Below are 21,262 nucleotides of genomic sequence, written 5' to 3'. Positions count from 1 at the left end.
GTTGACGTTTTGGGCCTGACTCTCCATCAGATCCTGATGACCGGCCTCAAACTGAAATGTCAACAGTTTATTCCTCTCTATAGATGCTGCCCGACCTTCTGAATCCTCCAGAAGGTACGTGTTGTTCTGGGTTTACAAGTCCTTGAAGGTGAAAGATGGGAGGAGGGTAGAATCTACGGGAGCAGAAGTACTCCATTAGGCTTCTAGTGCTGGAGCTAATGGACAAACATGAGGCTACTTTTCAGATTTACCTGGGTAGTCTCCAACTTGGTGGCATTATCACTGAAAGTAACTCAAACTTTCAGGAACTGCTCAAGTAACTTCTCAAATACTTCACTTTACTTCAATAAATCCTCAACATTCCAGGAATTTCAGGCCTAAGACTTTTGCGCAGTACAGTAGTAATTTTATGGTTTGTATTGTACTGCTGCCACAAAAACAAATTTCATGTTAAACCTGACTCTGATATGAGTGTCTATTGTGGACTGAGAGGGGGAAGGGGGCAGGGAGAGCAGAATCATGGTTGGGAAAAAGGGAGGGAGCGGGAAGCAGTAGAGAGACACTCAGTAATGACCAATAAACCAGTTGTTTAGAATCAAGTGACTTTGCCCAGTGTCTCAAGGCTGGGTGTGTCTGTAACTGCACCACCCCCCTGGCCTGGCACTCCTTCTCTGCCACCCGTCTCACACCCCTCCCGTGATACTCCACCCTCGCCATTCTCAACATCCTTTACTCCCACCAGATTTACAAAAATCACTGTCCACGCCACATTGACAAGTGCAATACTGTGCAACAGTTACTGGCACTGTCATGAAGCTTTTTTTTCCCACTATTTCTGTGGATCTGGGCATCCTGACAAGATCAGCATCGATTGCTCAGCTGTTATCTCCCTCGAGAAAAATGGTGCCCGGCCAACCATGACCTGAAATGACTTCTCCTGCTATAGATGCTCCCATGGTGATATTAGGGCGGGACTTCTGGGACTTGGACCAACAAGAATGAAAGGACAGTGATATTTTTCCATGTTTGTCCGCCCTGGTGAACTCCAACTTGAGGACCTGTGAGCAGTTTGTATGTGCGGATAATAATCTCGTTGACGACACCTTCCGTCACAGCTGGTAATTAATTGCATTGGTCTTGGTTTATCATTGCTGCAAATAGCAACGTCCAGTGAAAAGCTTCTCTTGCATGTTATTTGTACAGATCAAGTCATGACAGAGGATGTCCTTGAGTCTGGTGGTGCATGCTTTCAGGCTTCTGCCCAGTGGGAGGGCTCGGAAAGAGAATGGCTGGGACGGGTGGGTCTTTGATTATGCGGGCTGCTCGGCAGAGGCGGTGACAAGTGTGGACAGAGTCCCTGACGGGCTGGCTGCTTCCACTGATGCAGCCGCTCTCTGCTGTTTCTTGTGCTCACATGTGGAGCAGCTGCCACACCAAGCCATGAAACACACAGATAGAGCGCTTTCTCGAGCGCGTAGTTAACAATCGGTTAGGTCAACAGTGATCCGGCTGGTAATTTACAGGAACTGTAAACCAAACGATTTCCCAACGTGTTGGATAGATGCCAGTGTCGGGACTGTAATTGAAACGGGATAGAAATGGTTGATCATTAAATCCTTGGTAATTTATGAAGAACTCTGGATATTTCTACAGATGTGAAACAATTCAGTTCAGGATTGTACAGGCTCTTTGTCCCATGTTGTTGTGCCAACCTTTTAACCTACTTCAAGATCAATGTAACCACTCGCTCCAATGTGACTCTTTCCTTCATCCCTCGAACAGTACAAGTAGAATTATTAGTCTTGCCTCCAGTGTGCCAAACAGATATGTTTAATGGATCATCTAAAGGAAAACATCTCACCTATACCCCCAAATGGCACTGAGCACTCCATATACCTATGAAGTAACAGTTTTCTGAAAACTGGAACCTCCGCCAGGTCTACATGTGTGTGAGGGTGAGAGTGAGAGAGAGGGTGGAACATGGAAGGTGGAGGGGGGGAGAGAGGGGGAGAGGGGGAGAGAGGGGGAGAGGGGGAGAGAGGGGAAGAGAGGTGGAGGGAAGGGGAGGGGGAGAGGGGAAGAGAGGGGGAGGGGGGAGAGGGGGAGAGAGGGGGAGAAGGGGAGAGAGGGGGAGAGAGGGGGAGAAGGGGAGAGAGGGGGAGAGGGAGGGAGAGGGGAGTGGGGGAGAGGGGGGAGAGGGGGAGAGAGGGGGGAGAGGGGGAGAAGGGGAGGGGGAGAGGGGGGAGAGGGGAGTGGGGGAGAGGGAGGAGAGGGGGGAGAGGGGAGTGGGGGGAGAGGGGGAGAGGGGGAGAGGGAGTGGGGGGAGAGGGGGAGAGGGGGAGAGAGAGGGGGAGAGAGAGGGGGGAGGGGAGTGGGGGGAGAGGGGAGAGGGGGGAGAGGGAGTGGGGGGAGAGGGGGGAGAGGGGGAGGGGAGAGGGGAGTGGGAGGAGAGGGAGGAGAGGGAGGAGAGGGAGGAGAGGGAGGAGAGGGGGAGAGAGGGGGAGAGAGGGGAGAGAGGGGGAGATGTAAGTGCCTTCAACAGGTTTCCAGGAGAGGTGGTAGATGCAGGTATGATACCAACATTTAAGAGGCATGTAGACAGACATGTGAACAGGGAATGGGGGGAAATAAAGACCATGTGCGGACAGATGTGTAGTTTAAATTTACATTGTGGTTGGCTTAGATAGGTTGGTTCATGTTCTGCACTCTTCTACATTCTATGATGAAACTTCCTAATTTTGTATAAGTCCATCTGCCTCAGTGATGCCCACAAGGAAAGGCCTGTACGTGACTCCAGGCAGACCAATCACTAACCACGCTCTGTGAGTGCTGCACTTCAAAAAACTCAGGGCAAGGACGTGCGGACGGTAAGTACTGACCTTGCTGGCAGTGATCGAGTTGGAACTCTGCAGTGGGATTGTTTACATCAGCAAAGTTAGCCTTAGGTTAAGTAAACGTACAGAGGGACAAGAAGCAGGAAATAAAATAAAGAATAACCTGCATTGTACCGCTGCCAAAAACAACAAATTTCACGACGCATGCTGGTGATATTAAACCCGATTCTGATACATGTTAGAATCCAGTCCGCATCTACCACTTCCCCTGGTCGTTCTACAGTCTCACCATCCTCTGAGTGAAGAAGTCCCACTTAACTATTTCACCTTTCACCCTTAACCCATGAGTGGGGGTAGGACGACTCATGTCACTCAGTTCGAGTGTAAATAGGATGAACAAAATATCCCAAACATTGTTATCAGAACCCACACTGAGCAAATAAATAAAACTATCTCATATCATTGGCCTGAGGGTAGAAAAACCTCAGGGGACAGTGATGTTCAAAGGAGGAAGAGAAATTATCACCATAAGTGATTGCGACACCAGGATCTGACACCTTTACACCGTGGGTATGATAGTTTACACTGCAATCTGTGATAAGGTGTAGGTGGAAATTATTGGAAGTTCTAGAGAGAGTAATTGATGTTGACAGCACATGTACACTATACTCCATTGAAGAAAGGAGCTATGGAGTCAGAATCAGGCAATTTCTCCCTCTTCTCTCTCCATGTTCCCCTCCTTCTGGCTCCCGTCTTACCCCTTCTCTTCTTCCCACCTGCCCATCATCTCCCTCTGGTGCCCCTCCTCTTCCTTTCCTTTCTCCCAAGGTCCACTGTCCTCACCGATCAGATTCTCTCTTCTTCTTCTTCTTGCCTTTACCTCTTTCACCTATCACCTCCCAGCCTCTTCCCTCACCCCACTCACCATCCCTCTCTCCTGCCATTTTGTACTCCTCCTCTCCTCAACCCTCTCCTCCCCCACCTCACCATCACCACCTTTGTCTGCCTCTTCCACTCCAGTCCTGAGGTAGGGTCTCAGCCTGAAATATCAACTGTTTATTAATTTCCATAGATGCTGCCTGACCTGCTGAGTTCCTCCAGCATCGTGTGTGTGTGTGTGTGTTGCACTAGGTAATCCCACCACCTTTTGCATGACTCTCAGGGGTTCAGTTGGCATGGGGGGGATGGTTTGGGGGCAGGTTTTGAGGCATTGCTGTCAAAGCGTCACCATCAAATTGAGTCAGGGCTGAAGTCACTTGGCAGAGCACACACTAAATTAATCATCAGTCTGAGACTGTGGATCTGCAAGGAACATCTCTGAGCTTGCTCCTTCCTTTCTGCTTATTCCAGTAAGAGTTCCTCAGTCAACACTTGAGACCATAAGACATAGCAGCAGAATGAGACCATTCGGCCCATTGAGTCTGCTCTGCCATTCCATCATGGCTGATTTATTGTCCCTCTCAACCCCATTCTTCTGCCTTCCACCTGTAACCTTTGGCACCCTTACTAATCCAGAACCTATCAACCTCTGCTTTAAATATACCCAATGACTTGGCCTCCACTGCCATCTGTGGCAATGAATTCCACAACGATTCTTCTGGCTAAACAGATTCCTCATCATCTCTGTTCTAAAGAGGCACCCTTCTATTTTGATGCAATGTCCAATGGTCTGAGACTCCCTCATTATGGGAACCATCCTCTCAATGTTCACTCCATTTAAGCCTTTCAATATTTGAAAGGTTTCAATGGGATTCCCCCCCCCTTATTCTTCTGAACCCCAGTGAGGACAGGCCAAGAGCCATCAAATGGTCTTCATATATCAACCCTTTCATTCCCAGGATCATTCTTGTGGACCTCCTCTTGAAGTACTTGAGGTGTTTCAGACAGAACCATGAAAGCAAAGTCTCTGCAGATTTAAGCAGACAGACTTTTGAGTCTGGGCTTTGAAATCTTCAGCTGCAGAAGTGAATCAGCGAGGGGCTCTGGTCAGTCCAGACCAAAGATATCCAGCACGCCAGTTTCAGGTGCTCAGCTGCTTGTGAGCTCGAGTTTTCTATCCCCAGACCTGAGCACCTGAATCTAGTCCAACATGATTCACTAGCAGGGGAGTCGATGGGCTGAATGGCCTAATTCTGCCCCTATATCTTATGGTCTTAATATGGCATGGCTAGAAAGGATGGGGCATTCAAGGTTCAACTTCATTCACAGGAAGATGGAGACGATCCCATAGAATTACTCTGGAATATGCATACAACATAGAACATTACAGTGCAGTACAGGCTGTTTGGCCCTCGATATTGTGTAAACTTCTAACCTACTCCAAGATCAATCTAACTTTTCCCTCCCACATGGAACTCCATTTTTCTATTATCCATGTACTCTTAAAAGAGTATCCATAAGAAACCCTTAAAAACATTTGCAAGTTATTCTACAGACATACTGTGTAGAGCATTCTAACTGGCTGCATCACCTTCTGGTTTGGTGTGGGAGGTGCTACTACTGCACAGGATCAAGGTAAGCTGCAGAGTTGTAAACTCAGTCAGCTCCATCATGGGCACTGGCCTCCGTAGCATCCAGAACACCTTTCAAGCAGCGATGCCTCAAAAAAGCGACATCAATCATTAAGGACCCCTATCACCCAAGACATGCCCTCTTCTCATTGCTACCATCAGGGAGGAGGTACAGGAGCCTGAAGGCACACACTCAGTGATTCAGGAACAGCTTCTTCCCCTCTGCCATCCGATCTCTGAATGAACATTGAGCCCATGAACACTACCTCACTACTTTTTTATTTCTACTTTTGCACTACTTAATTTAACTATTAAATTATATTGTATTTCACCATTTTTCTATTATTATGTATTGCATTGTACTGCACATTTCACGACATATGCCGGTGATAACTTTTTTTAATACTTTATACTTTATTGTCGCCAAACAATTGATACTAGACCGTACAATCATCACAGCGATATTTGATTCTGCGCTTCCCGCTCCCTGGAGTACAAATCAATAGTAAATATTAAAAATTTAAATTATAAATCATAAATAGAAAATGGAAAGTAAGGTAGTGCAAAAAAACCGAGAAGCAGGGCTGGATATTTGGAGGGTACGACCCAGATCCGGGTCAGGATATTAAACCTGATTCTGATTCTCTAATGCATCTGCCTCTACCTCCATCCCTGGCACTGTGCTCCGTGCACCCATCACTCTGTGTTTAAAAAAATACCCCCCTCTGACATCCGCCCTATACTTTCCACCAAACACCTAGATGCTCTCTCGTATTAGCCATTTCTGCCCTGGTAAAAGAGACGCTGGATCTCCACTCTATCAATGCTTGGTCAAATCACCTGTCATCCTCCTTCACTTCATAGAGAAAAACCCTAGCTTACTCAACCAGAGGTAACTCTGTTCTAAAAGGTTGCCCCTCAATTTTGAGGCTGTGCCCTCTAGTTCTGGATACCCCTACCATAGGAAACATTAAAGTTTATCTGCCATTTCTTTGTCCCTCATTACTACCTCACCAGCATCATTTTCCAGTGGTCCAATATCAACTCCAACCTCCCTTTTACTTTTTATATAATTGAGAAAATGTTTAGTATACTCCTTTATATTATTGGCAAATTTTCCCTCATATTTCATCTTTTCCCTTAAAAGTTTCCCAATCATCCAATTTCCCACTCACTTTTGTAACTTTATGTGCTCTTTCCTTGGCTTTTATGCAGTCCTTAACTTCCCTTGTCAGCCATGGTTGCCTCCCCCTGCCATTTGAGAACTTCTTCTGTGTGGACATATCTATCCTGCACCTTGTGAATATTCCCAGAAACTTCAGCCATCCCTGCTCTACTGTCTTCCCTGCCCATTTCCTCCTCCAATCCACCTGGGCAAGCTCCTCTCTCATGCCTCTGTAATTCCCTTTATTCCATTGCGATACTGATACATGTGACTTATGCTTCTACCTCTCAAATTGCAGTATGAATTCAATCATATTATGATCACGGCCTCCTAAGGGTTCCTTTACATTAAGCTCCCTAATAGGATCTGGGTTATTACACAACACCCAATCTAAGATAACCTTTCCCCTAGTAGGCTCAAGCACAAGCTGCTCTAAAAAGCCACCTCATAGGCATTCAACAAATTCCCTCTCTTGATCTGACACCAACCTGATTTTCCCAATACCCCACATATTGATGACCCCCATTACAATTGTATCATTATCCTTATTACATGCCTTTTCCAGCTCCCTTTGCAATCTCAACCCCACATCTTGGCTACTATTTGAAGGCCTATACATGTTTCCCATAATGTCTCTTTTTTTGCAATTTCTTAATTCCACCCACAAAAATTCAACATTCTGTGCCCCTATGTCACTCTTTGTAAAGATGTAATTCCATCTCTTACCAACAGAACCACACCACTGTCTTTGCCTTCCTGCCTGTCCTTTTGATACAAAGTATATCCTTTGATGTTTGATCTTCTTTCAGCTACGACTCAGTGATGCCCACAACATCATTCTGACCAAACTCTAATAGCGCCATGAGTTCATCCACCTTATTCCGAATGCTACGTGCATTTAAGTACAGCATCTTCAGTCCTGCATTCTTCGCCCTTTTGAATTTTGCCTCTTTGGTACAATTTAACTCTTTGCTCTGTCTGTATTTGTACCAGTCATTGGCTTGTCCTTCCTTACGTTCATGTTACACCCATCATCTACTTGTAAACCTGCTGGCTCATCCTCAGCTCTATCATGCTGGTTCCCGTTCCCCTGTCATATTAGTTTAAACCACTCCCACGCTTCTGGTGCCAACATAGCATGCTTATAACTTAGTAAATCTACTCCATGTCTTTGGAATGTGGGAAGAAACCAGAGCACGTGGAGGAAACCTACGTGGTCACAGGGAGAATGTACAGTGGAGGGAGTTGAACCCCAACAGTGATCACTCATGTTGTAAAGTGTTACGCTAACTATGATGCTCCTAGGAGCACCAGACAGAACTGTTGCACTTTTCTTTGGATGGTGACTACCAAAGTGAAAGCTGATTCACAGCAATTGAAAGCCCAGACCTCTCAACCAATTAGTTAACATTTTATTAGCTAACAGAGTAAGCACTGGCTGGAAAATAGACCAAGAGTTTCTGCATGTGCTGGAAATCTCGAGCAATAGATACACAACGCTGGAGGAACTCAGCAGATCAGATATCATCTATGGAGAGGAAGAAACAGTTGACATTTCAAGCCAAGGAGTCCTGATGATGGGTCTCGGCCTGAAACATCGACTGTCTATTTCCATCCATAGGTGCTGCCTCATCTGCTGAGTTCCTCCAGCAATTTGTGTGTGACTGGCTAGGCTAAAGTTGGTAATGCAGCGCTAATCGATTGGTCCACAGTTGGTTACATGGGACAATTGTTTTGCTTCCCACCACTCTCTCCAAATGGAAATCAAAACCGCCTTCAGGTTCTAAACACAGAACAAAGAATACGGCCGACAACTCTAACCCACTGTGCTCGGCAAGTACTCAGTCGGATGGGCTTCAAGCCTCCCTATAATCTACTGACATCCTTGCTTGAACGATACCAATAATTGAAATCCCTCAATGAATTATATAGAGTGAGGCAGGAGTGGTAACAGGCAGTCAGTGCCTCCACTACAACACACACATGCATGTGCACACTCACATATACAGTAATCACACATATACACCCACATGTACAATATATACAGTACAGCAAAATGCTTAAGTACATATGTACAAGTACCCATACACGTCTATGTACGTATACATTCAGACACAAGAATGCATGAACATATTTATTTATCTATTTATCTATTCGCTTATTTACTTATTTATTTATTGAGATAAATAACTTCCCCTCTGCCATCCAATTTCTCAATGGGCATTAAGCTCATGAACATGACCTCACTACATTTTTATTTCTTTTTTTTTGCACTACTGGTTTAATATCTATTTATATATCTCCAAGTGTGTGTGTGTCTCTCTCTCACACGCGCGCGCGCGCACACACACACACACACACACACACACACACACACACACACACTTACTGTAACTCAGTAAGGTTTTCTCACTATTATTCTGTATTGCAACAAACTGCTGTTGCAAAGTTAACAAATGGCAAGACCAGTGCCGGTGATGCTAAACCAGGTATTTATTGAGATACAGCATGGAATTGTCCCTTCTGGCCCTTCGAGCCACACCCCTGGCAAACCCCGATTAAACCCTAGCCTAATATGGGACAATTTACAATGATCAATCAACCGCTAACCAGTAGGTCTTTGGACTGCGGGAGGAAACCAGAGCACCCGGAGGAAATCCATGGGGTCACGGGGAGAGCGTACAAACTCCTTACAGGCAGCGGCGGGAATTGAACCTGGGTTGCACTAGTTCTGTAAAGTGTTGTGCTAACCATACCACATTGGTGCTCCTACTTTTTACACATGAGCACACACAAGCACATTTCAACATCTGCACACATGTACACATATATGTACATTGAAAGGCACGTATGAACACCCTGATGCACATACACAAGAATATGTACACACGCACAAGTACAAGCACACACTTGTACACCATGCAAACGCAGAGTTGCACACGCGTGCTCACAGACACACGAGCACACACGCACTTACAGGGCACCCCCACAGCTTCAGGGTGTGTGGAAGGAGTGACTGATGCTCCCAACGTGAGGAATGGGAGGGTGGGATTGATGCGGACTCAAAGTGTAGGAAAGGATCATTGGATTTGTAGACTCATTTGGCCAAATGGCCTAATTCTGCTCCTATATCTTATGTAGAATTGTTATTTTTCTTGTAGTTTAATTTTCCTATGTTTGTTTGCAATTTTATATAATCACCTATATGTATGCAATCGTTCAGTGAACTTTCCGGCGATTGTAGTATAGCTGGTTAGATATTTTCTTGAAGCTTCTCAGTTTTTTTCTGCAGCAAGTGTCACGCCACATGAATCTGGCTCCTTAACAGGTTAACTGTTATCACTGGAATGATGTTCTCTCCGATCTGATAATGAGACGACCACAACCTCTTTGTCCTTGTATTTTCTTCCTTCGTCCTTTGTCTTGTAGCGTTTAATAAAACCTCCACGAGCAACAAGTTTCATGCCTCATTCTTGACTCCTGAAGCAGGTTTGGATCACAAACATCGGGATCACACAGGCTCGAGTGATATTGAGCACTGGTGTGAAGACAAATTGGGAGAGAAGGCAAAGACCGACTGAGAGAGTGTTCCTGATATCAATAATACAGCAGCCTAATGACCATTTGGCGGAGACACTAATTGGAGGTTCAGCATTCCAGTGGTGGTTCATCCTGGGATAATTCACTACAGCTGCTGTCTAATGGCATCCAATTATAGCACCCAGTGATCAGGCCTTCCTCTCTGCAGATTGATCATTTACTTGGCACGTCTCTGGGTGATTTTACACAGGCACTTATCCCCTTGTGGAGAGGCATGGGGCATTCGAACAGGAAGCACCAATTAAAAAGTAGAGTTTCTGCAGATGATGGGAAGCAGTGGGCAACACAAGCAAAATGCTGGAGGAACTCAGCAAGCTGGGCTAATAACTCTGGATGACGGGCCTCTGTCTGAATCGCTCACTTTTATTTCCCGATATAGAGGCTGTCATATTTGCAGAGTTCCTCCATAAGAACATAAGAAATAGGAGCAGGAGTAGGCTATCCAGCCCATCGAGCCTGCCCACCATTCAATAAGATCGTGGCTGATCTGTCCGTAAACTCAGCTCCATCTACCTGCCTTTTCCCCATAACCCTTAATTCTCCTACTATGTAAAAACCTATCTAACTGTACCTTAAATATATTTAGTGAAGAAGCCTCAACTGCTTCCCTGGGCAGAGAATTCCACAGATTCACCACTCTCTGAGAAAAACAGTTTCTCCTCATCTTTGTCCTAAATTCCTACCAATGGAAACAACTTTCCTATTTCTATCTTTCACAATTTTGTATGTTTCTATAAGATCCCCTCTCATTCTTCTGAATTCCAGAGAGTATAGTCCCTGGTGACTCATCTGTCCTCATAGGTTAACCCCTTCATCCCTGGAATCAACCTGGTGAACCTCCTCTGCACTGTTTCCAAAGCCAGTATATCATTTCTCAAGTATGGAGACCAGGACTGCACACAGTACTCCAGGTGTGGCCTCACCAGTACCCTGTATAGTTGCAACTCCCTGCTCTTGAATTCAATCCCTCTAGCAATGAAGGCCAACATTCTGTTCACCTTCTTAATAACCTATTGTACGGGCAAGCCAACTTTTTGAGATTCATGAACAAGCACTCCCAAGTCCCTCTGCACAACAGCATGCTGCAATCTTTCACCATCTAAATAATAATCTGCTCTTCTATTATTCCTTCCAAAGTGGATGATCTCGCATTTACCAACATTGTATTCCATCTGCCAGACCTTGGCCCACTCACTTAACCTATCCATATCCCTCTGCAGACTCTCCACATCCTCTGTACAATTTGCTTTTCCACTCAGTTTAGTGTCATCAGCAAATTTTGCTATGCTACACTCAGTCCCCTCTTCCAGATCATCAATGTAAATAGTAAACAGCTGCAGGCCCAGCACCGACCCCTGCGGCACCCCACTCACCACTGACTGCCAATCGGAGAAACACCCATTTATACCAACTCTCTTCCTTCTATCGGTTAGGCAATCCACTATTCATGCCAGTACACTTCCTCCAACTCCATGCATCCATATCTTATTTATAAGTCTCCCGTGCAGCGCCTTACTGAACGCCTTCTGGAAATCCAAATATACAACATCCACCTGTTCCCTTCTATCCACTGCACTCATTATGTCCTCAAAGAACTCCAGTAGGTCTGTCAAACAGGACCTGTCCTTTCTGAATCCATGCTGCGTCTGTCTAATGGAACCACTCCTTTCTAAATGTTTCGCTATTTCTTCCTTAATGACAGCTTCAAGCATTTTCCTGACTACAGATGTTAAGCTAACTGGCCTATAGTTGTCCATCTTTTGCCTACATCCTTTTTTAAAAAGTGGCGTGACATTTGCTGTCTTCCAATCCGCCAGGACCTGCCCAGAGTCTAGAGAGTTTTGATAAATGATTACCAACGCGTCTACTATAACCTCTGCCAATTCCCCCTGCAACCTGGGATGCATCCCATCAGGACCAGGGGACTTATCTTCCTTCAGGCCTTCTAGTTTGCTCATTACTATCTCTTTAGTGACAGTGATTTTATCAAGGTCCTCACCTCCCATTTCGTCCATAATATTCTTCTTTGGCACATTAGACATGTCCTCCACCATAAAGACCGACACAAAATAGTTGTTCAATGCCTCAGCCATTTCCTGATCACCCAATATCAATTTCCCCTTCTCGTCTTTCAAGGGACCTACGTTGCCTTTAGCCACCCTTTTCTGCTTTATACTGTATATTTGTAAAATCTTTTGCTATCTGATTTTATATTTTGTGCTAATTTACTTTCACGCTCTATCTTCCCTTTCCTTATTTCTTGTTTAGTTGTTTTTTGTTGCTTTTTAAGGTTTTCCCAATCCTCCAGTCTCCCACTACTCTTTGCGACTTTGTACACATGAGCTTTTAATTTGATACTATCTTTTATTTCCTTAGTTATCCAAGGCTGGCTCTCCCCACACTTACTGTCTTTACTTTTGACTGGAATATACGTTTGTTGAGCACTGTGAAAAATCTCTTTGAAAGTATTCCACTGTTCCTCAACTGTCCTACCAAATAGCCTGTGCTCCCAATCCACATTAGCCAACCCCTCCCTCATCCCGTTGTAGTCTCCCTTGTTCAAGCGTAATACACTAGTTTTAGATCTAACTATTTCATCCTCCATCTGTATGTGAAATTCAGTCATACTATGGTCACTTTCCAAGAGGATCTCTGACTACAAGATCGTTAATCTTACCTATCTCATTACACAGGACTAGATCTAAGATAGCGTTTTCCCTCGTAGGTTCACTAACATGCTGCTCAAGAAACCCATCACGGATGCATTCTATGAAGTCCTCCTCAAGACTTCCTTCACCAAGCTGATTCATCCAATCTATGTGGAAGTTAAAATCCCCCGTGACAACTGCCGTTCCGTTCTTACAAGCCTCAGTTACTTCTTGGTTAATCGCCTCTGCCACTGCAATGTTTTTATTAGGTGCCAATAGACAACTCCCAACAGTGATTTTTTTTCCCTTTACTGTTCTTAATCTCTACCCAGATGGACTCAATATTCTGCTCCGTAGATCTTATATCGTCTCTCACAATCACCCTGATCTCATCCTTAATTAAGAGCGCACCCCTCCTCCTTTGCCTTCCTGCCTATCTTTCCGTATTACCTGATACCCTTGGATATTTAATTCCCAGTCATCTCCACCTTGTAACCAGGTTTCTGTAATGGCCACTAAATCATATGCCTTGGTACAGATCTGTGCCACAAGTTCACTAACCTTGTTTCTAATACTACGGGCATTTAGATAAAGTGCCCTTATACTCATCGTCCTTTTAGAATCTAGTGACCTATGCGATTTTTACTTTTTACTTTTATGCACTTTACTCTTCCATTTTTCTTCACTAACTCTAGCTTTGGTCTCTGCATCGCTTCCCTCTTCTTTTCTGTGGGGGTTCCCATCCCCCTGCCATATTAGTTTAAAGCCTCCCCAACAGCACTAGCAAACAATCTTCCTAGGACCTCAATCCCGGCCCTGCCCAGATGAAGACCGTCTGGACGATACTGGTCCCACCTCCCCCAGAAGCGGTTCCAATGCCCCAAGAATCTGAAACCCTCCCTCCTGCATCACTGCTCAAGCCACATATTCATTCTAGCTATCCTGCTCTTCCAACTCTGGTTAGCGTGTGGCATCAGTAATAATCCTGAGATTATTACCTTTGAGGTTCCACTCTTTAATTTATCTCCTAGCTCCCTAAATTCAGCTTGTAGGACCTCATCATGCTTTCTTCCTATATCGTTAGTACCTACATGTACCACGACAGCTGGCTGCTCACCCTCCCCTTTCAGAATGTCCTGCAGCCTCTCCGAGACGTCTCTGACCCTTGCACCCGGGAGGCAGCACACCATACGGGAGTCCCGTTTGCGGCCACAGAAGCTCCTCTCTATTCCTCTTACCATGGAATGCCCTACCACAACAGCTCCACCACTCTCTTTCTTGCCCTCGTGCGCAGCAGAACCTCCCACGGTGCCATGATCCTGGCTACTGCTGCCTTCACCTGATAAGCCATCTCCCCCAACAGACTCCATATCTGTTTTGGAGGGAGATGACCGCAGGAGATTCCTGTACTACCTTCCTGCTACTACTCTTCCTGTTGGTCACCTATTCCCTATCTTTCCTTAGATCCTTAAACTGCGGTGTGACCAACTCAGTAAATGTGCTTTCCGCAACATGCTCAGCATCTCGGATGCTCCAAAATGAGTCCATGCACAGCTCCAGTGCCGCCATGCGGTCTATCAGGAGCTGCAGCTGGACACACTTCCTGCACATGTACTCTTCAGGGACACTGTCAGCCTTCCTGAGTTCCCACATGTCACAGGAGGAGCACGGCAGGGGTCCGAGTTCACCTGCCACGATAGAGCAATCGATGTCAGTTCTTCGCCCTGACCCTACTATGTTATGTGTGCTCCTCTAGCACTTATAGTTTGCATCTATGTCCAACCCGTGCTGTCCCTGTCCTGGGAGTGTGTGATGGGACAGTGTAGAGGGAGCTTCACTCTGTATCTAACCCAGTGTAGGGGGAGCTTCACTCTGTATCTAACCCCTGCTGTCCCTGCCCTGGGAGTGTGTGATGGGACAGTGTAGAGGGAGCTTCACTCTGTATCTAACCCGTGCTGTTCCTGCCCTGGGAGTGTGTGATGGGACAGTGTAGAGGGAGCTTCACTCTGTATCTAACCCGTGCTGTTCCTGCCCCGGGAGTGTGTGATGGGACAGTGTAGAGGGAGCTTCACTCTGTATCTAACCCGTGCTGTCCCTGTCCCGGGTGTGTGTGATGGGACAGTGTAGAGGGAGCTTCACTCTGTATCTGACCCGTGCTGTCCCTGTCCTGAGAGTGTGTGATGGGACAGTGTCGAGGGAGCTTCACTCTGTGTCTAACCCGTGCTGTCCCTGCCCTGGGAGTGTGTGATGGGACAGTGTAGGGGGAGATTCACTCTGTATCTAACCCGTGCTGTCCCTGTCCTGGGAGTGTGTGATGGGACAGTGTAGAGGGAGCTTCACTCTGTATCTGTCCCGTGCTGTCCCTGTCCTGGGAGTGTGTGATGGGACAGTGTAGAGGGAGCTTCACTCTGTATCTGACCTGTGCTGTCCCTGTCCTGAGAGTGTGTGATGGGACAGTGTCGAGGGAGCTTCACTCTGTGTCTAACCCGTGCTGTCCCTGCCCTGGGAGTGTGTGATGGGACAGTGTAGGGGGAGATTCACTCTGTATCTAACCCCTGCTGTCCCTGTCCTGGGAGTGTGTGATGGGACAGTGTAGGGGGAGCTTCACTCTGTATCTAACCCCTGCTGTCCCTGCCCTGGGAGTGTGTGATGGGACAGTGTAGAGGGAGCTTCACTCTGTATCTAACCCGTGCTGTCCCTGCCCTGGGAGTGTGTGATGGGACAGTGTAGAGGGAGCTTCACTCTGTATCTAACCCGTGCTGTCCCTGCCCTGGGAGTGTGTGATGGGACAGTGTAGAGGGAGCTTCACTCTGTATCTAACCCGTGCTGTCCCTGCCCTGGGAGTGTGTGATGGGACAGTGTAGAGGGAGCTTCACTCTGTATCTAACCCGTGCTGTTCCTGCCCCGGGAGTGTGTGATGGGACAGTGTAGAGGGAGCTTCACTCTGTATCTAACCCGTGCTGTCCCTGTCCCGGGAGTGTGTGATGGGACAGTGTAGAGGGAGCTTCACTCTGTATCTAACCCGTGCTGTCCCTGCCCCGGGAGTGTGTGATGGGACAGTGTAGAGGGAGCTTCACTCTGTATCTAACCCGTGCTGTCCCTGCCCTGGGAGTGTGTGATGGGACAGTGTAGGGGGAGATTCACTCTGTATCTAACCCGTGCTGTCCCTGTCCTGGGAGTGTGTGATGGGACAGTGTAGAGGGAGCTTCACTCTGTATCTGTCCCGTGCTGTCCCTGTCCTGGGAGTGTGTGATGGGACAGTGTAGCGGGAGCTTCACTCTGTATCTGACCTGTGCTGTCCCTGTCCTGAGAGTGTGTGATGGGACAGTGTCGAGGGAGCTGCACTCTGTGTCTAACCCGTGCTGTCCCTGCCCTGGGAGTGTGTGATGGGACAGTGTAGGGGGAGATTCACTCTGTATCTAACCCCTGCTGTCCCTGTCCTGGGAGTGTGTGATGGGACAGTGTAGGGGGAGCTTCACTCTGTATCTAACCCCTGCTGTCCCTGCCCTGGGAGTGTGTGATGGGACAGTGCAGAGGGAGCTTCACTCTGTATCTAACCCGTGCTGTCCCTGCCCTGGGAGTGTGTGATGGGACAGTGCAGAGGGAGCTTCACTCTGTATCTAAGCCGTGCTGTCCCTGCCCTGGGAGTGTGTGATGGGACAGTGTAGAGGGAGCTTCACTCTGTATCTAACCCGTGCTGTCCCTGCCCTGGGAGTGTGTGATGGGACAGTGTAGAGGGAGCTTCACTCTGTATCTAACCCGTGCTGTCCCTGCCCCGGGAGTGTGTGATGGGACAGTGTAGAGGGAGCTTCACTCTGTATCTGTCCCGTGCTGTCCCTGTCCCGGGAGTGTGTGATGGGACAGTGTAGAGGGAGCTTCACTCTGTATCTGACCTGTGCTGCCCCTGTCCTGAGAGTGTGTGATGGGACAGTGTCGAGGGAGCTTCACTCTGTGTCTAACCCGTGCTGTCCCTGCCCTGGGAGTGTGTGATGGGACAGTGTAGGGGGAGATTCACTCTGTATCTAACCCCTGCTGTCCCTGTCCCGGGAGTGTGTGATGGGACAGTGTAGAGGGAGCTTCACTCTGTATCTGTCCCGTGCTGTCCCTGTCCCGGGAGTGTGTGATGGGACAGTGTAGAGGGAGCTTCACTCTGTATCTAACCCGTGCTGTTCCTGCCCCGGGAGTGTGTGATGGGACAGTGTAGAGGGAGCTTCACTCTGTATCTAACCCGTGCTGTCCCTGTCCCGGGAGTGTGTGATGGGACAGTGTAGAGGGAGCTTCACTCTGTATCTATCCCGTGCTGTCCCTGCCCCGGGAGTGTGGGATGGGACAGTGTAGAGGGAGCTTCACTCTGTATCTAACCCGTGCTGTCCCTGTCCTGGGACTGTGTGATGGGACAGTGTAGAGGGAGCTTCACTCTGTATCTAACCCGTGCTGTCCCTGTCCTGGGAGTGTGTGATGGGACAGTGTAGAGTGAGATTCACTCTGTATCTAACCCGTGCTGTCCCTGCCCTGGGAGTGTGTGATGGGACAGTGTAGAGGGAGCTTCACTCTGTATCTAACCCGTGCTGTCCCTGCCCTGGGAGTGTGTGATGGGACAGTGTAGAGGGAGCTTCACTCTGTATCTAACCCGTGCTGTCCCTGCCCTGGGAGTGTGTGATGGGACAGTGTAGAGGGAGCTTCACTCTGTATCTAACCCGTGCTGTCCCTGCCCTGGGAGTGTGTGATGGGACAGTGTAGAGGGAGCTTCACTCTGTATCTAACCCGTGCTGTCCCTGCCCTGGGAGTGTGTGATGGGACAGTGTAGAGGGAGCTTCACTCTGTATCTAACCCGTGCTGTCCCTGCCCTGGGAGTGTGTGAAGGGACAGTGTAGAGGGAGCTTCACTCTGTATCTAACCCGTGCTGTCCCTGCCCTGGGAGTGTGTGATGGGACAGTGTAGAGGGAGCTTCACTCTGTATCTAACCCGTGCTGTCCCTGCCCCGGGAGTGTGTGATGGGACAGTGTAGAGGGAGCTTCACTCTGTATCTAACCCGTGCTGTCCCTGTCCCGGGAGTGTGCGATGGGACAGTGTAGAGGGAGCTTCACTCTGTATCTAACCCGTGCTGTCCCTGCCCTGGGAGTGTGTGATGGGACAGTGTAGAGGGAGCTTCACTCTGTGTCTAACCCGTGCTGTCCCTGTCCTGGGACTGTGTGATGGGACAGTGTAGAGGGAGCTTCACTCTGTATCTAACCCGTGCTGTCCCTGTCCTGGGAGTGTGTGATGGGACAGTGTAGAGGGAGCTTCACTCTGTATCTAACCCGTGCTGTCCCTGCCCTGGGAGTGTGTGATGGGACAGTGTAGAGGGAGCTTCACTCTGTATCTAACCCGTGCTGTCCCTGCCCTGGGAGTGTGTGATGGGACAGTGTAGAGGGAGCTTCACTCTGTATCTAACCCGTGCTGTCCCTGCCCTGGGAGTGTGTGATGGGACAGTGTAGAGGGAGCTTCACTCTGTATCTAACCCGTGCTGTCCCTGCTCTGGGAGTGTGTGATGGGAAAGTGTAGAGGGAGCTTCACTCTGTATCTAACCCGTGCTGTCCCTGCCCTGGGAGTGTGTGATGGGACAGTATAGAGGGAGCTTCACTCTGTATCTAACCCGTGCTGTCCCTGCCCTGGGAGTGTGTGATGGGACAGTGTAGAGGGAGCTTTAGTCTGTATCTAACCCGTGCTGTCCCTGCCCTGGGAGTGTGTGATGGGACAGTGTAGAGGGAGCTTCACTCTGTATCTAACCCGTGCTGTCCCTGTCCCGGGAGTGTGTGATGGGACTGTATAGAGGGAGCTTCACTCTGTATCTAACCCGTGCTGTCCCTGCCCTGGGAGTGTGTGATGGGACAGTGTAGAGGGAGCTTCACTCTGTATCTAACCCGTGCTGTCCCTGCCCTGGGAGTGTGTGATGGGACAGTGTAGAGGGAGCTTCACTCTGTATCTAACCCGTGCTGTCCCTGTCCCGGGAGTGTGTGATGGGACAGTGTAGAGGGAGCTTCACTCTGTATCTGTCCCGTGCTGTCCCTGTCCCGGGAGTGTGTGATGGGACAGTGTAGAGGGAGCTTCACTCTGTATCTGACCTGTGCTGCCCCTGTCCTGAGAGTGTGTGATGGGACAGTGTCGAGGGAGCTTCACTCTGTGTGTAACCCGTGCTGTCCCTGCCCTGGGAGTGTGTGATGGGACAGTGTAGGGGGAGATTCACTCTGTATCTAACCCCTGCTGTCCCTGTCCTGGGAGTGTGTGATGGGACAGTGTAGGGGGAGCTTCACTCTGTATCTAACCCCTGCTGTCCCTGCCCTGGGAGTGTGTGATGGGACAGTGCAGAGGGAGCTTCACTCTGTATCTAACCCGTGCTGTCCCTGCCCTGGGAGTGTGTGATGGGACAGTGTAGAGGGAGCTTCACTCTGTATCTAAGCCGTGCTGTCCCTGCCCTGGGAGTGTGTGATGGGACAGTGTAGAGGGAGCTTCACTCTGTATCTAACCCGTGCTGTCCCTGCCCTGGGAGTGTGTGATGGGACAGTGTAGAGGGAGCTTCACTCTGTATCTAACCCGTGCTGTCCCTGCCCCGGGAGTGTGTGATGGGACAGTGTAGAGGGAGCTTCACTCTGTATCTAACCCGTGCTGTCCCTGCCCCGGGAGTGTGTGATGGGACAGTGTAGAGGGAGATTCAGTATGCATCTATCCCATGGGAGTGTCAAGGGAGCTGAAATCTGCATCCAACCCATCACTGTATTTTCCCTGGGATTAAGTGTTATAAAATACTGACGATAAAAAAAGATTAGCTTCACTTGCCACTTATGCATCAAAACATGCAGTGAAATGTGTTGTTTGCATCAAATCAAATTAGTGAGGATTGCGCTGAACAGCTTGCACGTGTGACAACACTTCTATCATGACATGCCCGCATCTCACTGACCTGAACAGTAGGTCTCTGGAATGAGGGAGGAAACTGGAGCACCTGGAGGAAACCCTTGTGGTATCACAGAGAGCGTACAATCTCCTTACAGAGAGCAGCCCAGTCTTACGACCGGCATTGCAAGGTGGTTGCACTAACTGTGATGTCACCCACTCTACTAAATATTAAATATTAAGTCTAGAAAATAATTGGAAATATTGAGAACTGACATGTTGTTGGAAGCCCTGGTCAACAATAGGTTAACAAGAAAGCAGAAGTCCTGTTTAAATATCCCTTTATCTTTGCTGCAGAATCAATCAACTTTAGCGTAAATCTAACCTGTGACAAAGAACATCTGGTGTCCCGCATTTCAGCTGTGCATCATGCTCAGGGGTGCAGTGTACTGATAGACGTCTCAGCACATACACACTGTGCTGCTGTGGAGATCACAGCATTTCACAGCGCTAACACTCTGCCGCTACACAGTAAAATCACATCCGCAGGACTGCAGCAGGTTGCAGTGGGCGGCACGAGAGCGGACTGTTTAGCGTCACGCTGTTGCAACTTGGCGTGTCGGAGTTTGGGCTTCATTTCTGGCATTGTCGAAAAGGAGTTTGGACGATCTCTCTGTGACCATGTGGGTGTCCTCTGGGTGCTCCAGTTTCCTCCCACAGTCCAAAGAATTACTGGTTAGTAGGTTAATTGGTCATTGTAAATTGTCCTGTGATTAGGCTGAAGTGGTGCGGCTCATTGAGCTGGAAGGACCAAGTCCACACTGTATCTCCAAAAAAAAACTCAGGTATTTTCTCACTGACACCCTACACTTCTCAGTTTCAATTAGATTTAAAAATATTCCCCCAGCCTTGACACCCAAGAGTTACTACAGAGAGAAGGGAACTTTAGATGGTCTCAAGTTAATACAGGGAGGAAGATGGTGGCTGGTGGGAGCTGGTGGTTGGGTGGGAGTGCCTGGGATGATCAAAATATACAGTGAAATGTGTCCTTTGTATTAACAGCCAACATACTTAAGGATTTGCTGAGGGCAGCCCACAAGTGTCACCATTCAACATAGCGTGCCCACGACGCTGGGCAGAACCACACAGAACACAACGAGCAACAAAACAACACCAGCAAAAAATAACTCTCTTCTCTCTCCGAGCCTCCCTTCCACCCAGACGCAGGAACAGTTCTCCAACTCCAGGTCAGGCATCAGGGCTTGCAGGCTTCAGCTATGGGCTACAACTTCCAGACTTGCAATCAACCTTCGGGCTTTGATCTTCGGTAATGACCCTCAGACTAGTCGATGATGGGACCCTGCGATTTGATCTTCGAGCGCAGTGACTGGCCGTCAAACCTTCAGCTCACATGATCATGCACTGACCTGGGACAGCCCAACAAGCATGAATGCCCTTTGTCCGCATGTCTATATCACTGGCACTTTAACAGCAGAGTGGAAGCCTGGACTTCAGGAGAACTCGCACCACTCACATCCCCCTTTACATCGGCGGCACAGCTGTGGAAACTGCAGGCAGTTTCAGACTCCTGGGAGCGCACATCAAACACAACATCTCACGGTCCCAGAACAC

The 21,262-nt window shown here is 48.3% G+C and overlaps 1 protein-coding gene and 1 long non-coding RNA gene across 4 annotated transcripts in view; one reads left to right on the top strand and one right to left on the bottom strand.

The window, feature by feature from the left end:
* The window catches only part of LOC134358814 (Kv channel-interacting protein 2-like), a 513,936-nt gene that overhangs the window by 229,963 nt on the left and 262,711 nt on the right, over window positions 1-21,262 (bottom strand). The window lies entirely within an intron of this gene.
* Window positions 1,029-21,220, top strand: LOC134358668 (uncharacterized). The gene is made up of 3 exons (XR_010020918.1): window positions 1,029-1,118; window positions 2,748-2,867; window positions 20,693-21,220. It is a non-coding gene; the product is annotated as an uncharacterized LOC134358668 (long non-coding RNA).

This window comes from Mobula hypostoma, chromosome 19 (assembly GCF_963921235.1).
Source record: "Mobula hypostoma chromosome 19, sMobHyp1.1, whole genome shotgun sequence".
In the NCBI taxonomy this organism is placed as follows: Eukaryota; Metazoa; Chordata; class Chondrichthyes; order Myliobatiformes; family Myliobatidae; genus Mobula; species Mobula hypostoma.
This window is presented reverse-complemented; position numbering and strand designations above follow the sequence as displayed.